Here is a 3,837-nt window from a genome sequence, read left to right as displayed (position 1 = left end):
TAATTTTCTTTCCATTAATCATAGCTGATCAATCCATAGACTGGTGGGTTGTGTCCATCTACCAGCAGGTGGAGATAGAGAGCAAACTTTTGCCTCCCTATATGTGGTCATGTGCTGCCGGAAACTCCTCAGTATGTCGATATCAAAGCTCCATCCGCAGGACTCAGCACTTAGAGAATTACACCCACGAAGGGACACTCTGCCCAGCTCACCACCGCCGAAACGGGGGGGGGGAATTAACCCAGCTCATCCCCACACAAGTGGGGGAGGGGAATCCGTCCAGCTCATCCCCGCGGAGCGGGGGAGGGACACCACACCCGCCGATGCGGGGGGTCTGGCTTATCCTGCAACCGCAACCGCGGGAGGAGCTGACTGACCCTAACACCGCCGAAGCGGGAGGGGTACAAAGCTGCCCTACAGCCGCACGAAGCGGGAGGGAGTGCCGGCAGAATTTATGTCTCAATCCAGCCCCGTAAAACGGAGGGGAGAGGAATGCAGCAGCTCACTGTAACACAAACTCGTCTCAACTCTGGAAGAATCCAAGTGAAAGAACTTGAACACGAAGTCTTTCTGAAATAACTGAAGACTAAACTTGAACCTGAAATGCAACCAGAATAAAAACAGAACAGATATCTGGGAGGGGCTATGGATTGATCAGCTATGATTAATGGAAAGAAAATTATCAGGTATGATTATACATAATTTTACCTTCCATATCATCAAGCTGATCAATCCATAGACTGGTGGGATGTACCGAAGCAGTACTCACCCAGGGCGGGACATTGAAATCCCGACCTCAACACTGAAGCTCCAAACCGGGCCTCCGCCCGTGCAGCCACAGTCAAACGGTAATGCTTGGAGAATGTATGAGCCGAAGCCCAAGTTGCCGCCTTGCATATCTCTTCCAAGGAGACGGATCCGGCCTCTGCCATCGAGGCCGCCTGAGCTCTCGTGGAGTGAGCCTTCAGCTGGATAGGCGGCACCTTCCCCGCGGCCACATAAGCCGCTGCAATGGCTTCCTTGACCCATCTTGCCACTGTAGGCTTAGCAGCCTGCAGACCCTTACGAGGACCTGCAAACAGGACAAACAGATGATCCGATTTCCGGAAATCATTGGTCACTTCCAAGTATCTGAAGATGACTCGTCTCACATCCAGATATTTAAGAGCAGAGTACTCCTCTGGGTAGTCCTCCCTACGAAAGGAAGGGAGACAGAGCTGCTGATTCACATGGAAGCGAGAAACAATCTTGGGCAGGAAGGAAGGCACTGTGCGAATAGTCACTCCTGCCTCAGTGAACTGCAGAAAAGGCTCTCGACATGAGAGCGCCTGGAGCTCGGAAACTCTTCTGGCTGAAGTGATAGCCACCAAAAAGACTGCTTTCAACGTCAGGTCTTTCAGAGATGCCCTCGACAAGGGTTCAAAAGGCGGCTTCTGCAATGCTCTTAGCACCAGGTTGAGATTCCACGCAGGCACCACTGAGTGCAGAGGAGGGCGCAGGTGATTAACTCCCTTGAGAAAGCGCACCACATCTGGCTGCGAAGCCAGGGAAGCACCCTTCAGGCGGCCCCTGAAGCAAGCCAGAGCCGCTACCTGGACTTTAAGGGAACTGAGCGACAGGCCTTTCTCCAGACCTTCTTGCAGGAACGCCAACACTGAAGAAATTGGAGCAGTGAAGGGAGAAAGTGAGCCTGCTTCACACCATGCTGCAAAGATACGCCAAACCCTGGCGTAAGCAGTAGAAGTAGAGCGTTTCCTCGCTCTCAGCATAGTGGCGATGACCTTGTCTGAGAAGCCCTTCTTCCTCAGACGCTGCCGCTCAATAGCCAGGCCGTAAGACCAAAGGGAGAGGGATCCTCCATCACCACGGGACCCTGATGTAACCGGCCCTGCTCCACTGACAGCCGCAGAGGATCGTCGACTGAGAGCCTGATCAAGTCCGCATACCAGGGACGTCTGGGCCAATCCGGACCCACCAGGATTACCCTGCCGGGATGCTTTGCCACCCGGTCTAGCACCCTGCCCAACATGGGCCAGGGCGGGAACACATAGAGGAGCTCTTGTGTCGGCCACTGTTGGAGAAGAGCATCTACTCCCAGGGATCGAGGGTCCCGTCCTCTGCTGAAAAAGCGCGGCACTTGGCAATTGGCCGATGACACCATCAGATCTAGGCTCGGCTGGCCCCAGCGCTTTGTGATGTCCAAGAACGCCTGAGGAGATAGCTGCCACTCTCCGGGATCCAAGGTATGGCGACTGAGAAAGTCCGCCTTGACATTCATGACTCCCGCAATGTGGGCCGCCGACAGCTGTTCCAGTTTCGCTTCCACCCACTGGCATAGATTCATGGCCTCCTTGGCTAGAGGGGCACTCTTGGTACCTCCCTGGCGATTGACATAGGCCACAGCCGTGGCATTGTCCAACAGGACCCGTACAGGCTACAACACCAGTACCGGGATGAACTCCAATAACACCAACCGAATGGCTCTGAGTTCCAGGAGGTTGATAGACCACTTGCCTCTGCAGGAGACTAGAGCCCCTGCGCTGTCCTTCCCAAGCAGTGGGCTCCCCAGCCCATCAAAGAGGCGTCTGTCGTGACGACAATCCACTCCGGGGTCACCAGAGGCAATCCTGCAGACAACTTGTCTGTCTGCGTCCACCAGCTCAGCGCCTTGCGCACTGCTGGGTCCACGGGAAGGCGCACAGCATAATCCTCCGACATCGGAGTCCAGCGCAGCAGCAGAGATAGCTGTAGTGGTCTCATATGAGCCCTGGCCCAGGGCACTACTTCCATCGTGGCCGTCATAGAGCCCAACAGCTGCACGTATCCCAAGCCCGAATAGGAGAGGCTACTAGGAACTAGTCCACCTGAGCCTGAAGCTTGACAATCCGATTGTCTGGCAGGAACACTCTGCCCACTTGGGTGTCGAATCGAACTCCCAGATACTCCAGGGACTGAGTCGGGCGCAGCTGGCTCTTCTTCCAGTTGATGATCCATCCAGGGAGCTCACAAGAGCACTACCCGGTCCATAGCTTTGCCGCACTCTGCATAAGAGGGGGCTCGGATCAACCAGTCGTCCAGATAAGGATGGACTTGTACTCCTTCCTTTAGCAGGAAGGCCGCTATGACCCCATTACTTTGGAAAGGTCCGCGGAGCAGTAGCCAACCCGAAAGGGAGGGCTCTGAACTGGAAGTGTCGTCTCAGGACTGAAAAACGCAGAAAGCGTTGGAGAGGAGGCCAGATGGGAATATGCAGGTACGCTTCCTTGATGTCCAAGGAAGCCAAGAACTCTCCTGCCTTCACTGCCGCTATAACAGAGCGGAGAGTCTCCATGCGAAAAGTGCCTCACTTTCCATGCCCGATTGACCCCTTTGAGGTCGAGGATAGGCCGACAGAACCTCCTTTCTTTGGAACCACAAAGTAAATGGAGTAACGCCCTTGCCAATCTGATTTTTTGGCACCGAACGACCGCACCCAGGCGGATCAGGTTTGTCCAAGTCTGCTGCACTGCCACAGCTTGACCGGGAGACTTGCACGGAGAGAGTACAAACCCGTCTCTTAGGTGTTGGCAGAACTCTAGCTTGTAGCCGTCTCTGATGACTTCCAGCACCCACGCGTCTGAAGTTATAGTGGTCCACTCGCCCAGAAACGAGGACAGCCGTCCTCCAATCTGCACTGGGGCGTGGACCAAGGCCCCGTCATTGGGTACGAGACCCTGGGGGAGGACCGGGGAGCACCTCCGGGACGGCGGGTCTCTGCGAAAGGAATGCTGCTTGGGGGAGAAATTCCTCTTGAAGGAAGAGGGGGCAGAGGAACCCGACTTGCCCCGGGCGGTACCG

Source organism: Microcaecilia unicolor, chromosome 1, assembly GCF_901765095.1.
Source record: "Microcaecilia unicolor chromosome 1, aMicUni1.1, whole genome shotgun sequence".
In the NCBI taxonomy this organism is placed as follows: domain Eukaryota; kingdom Metazoa; phylum Chordata; class Amphibia; order Gymnophiona; family Siphonopidae; genus Microcaecilia; species Microcaecilia unicolor.
The sequence above is the reverse complement of the archived record's forward strand: the minus strand, read 5'-3'. Positions refer to the sequence as shown.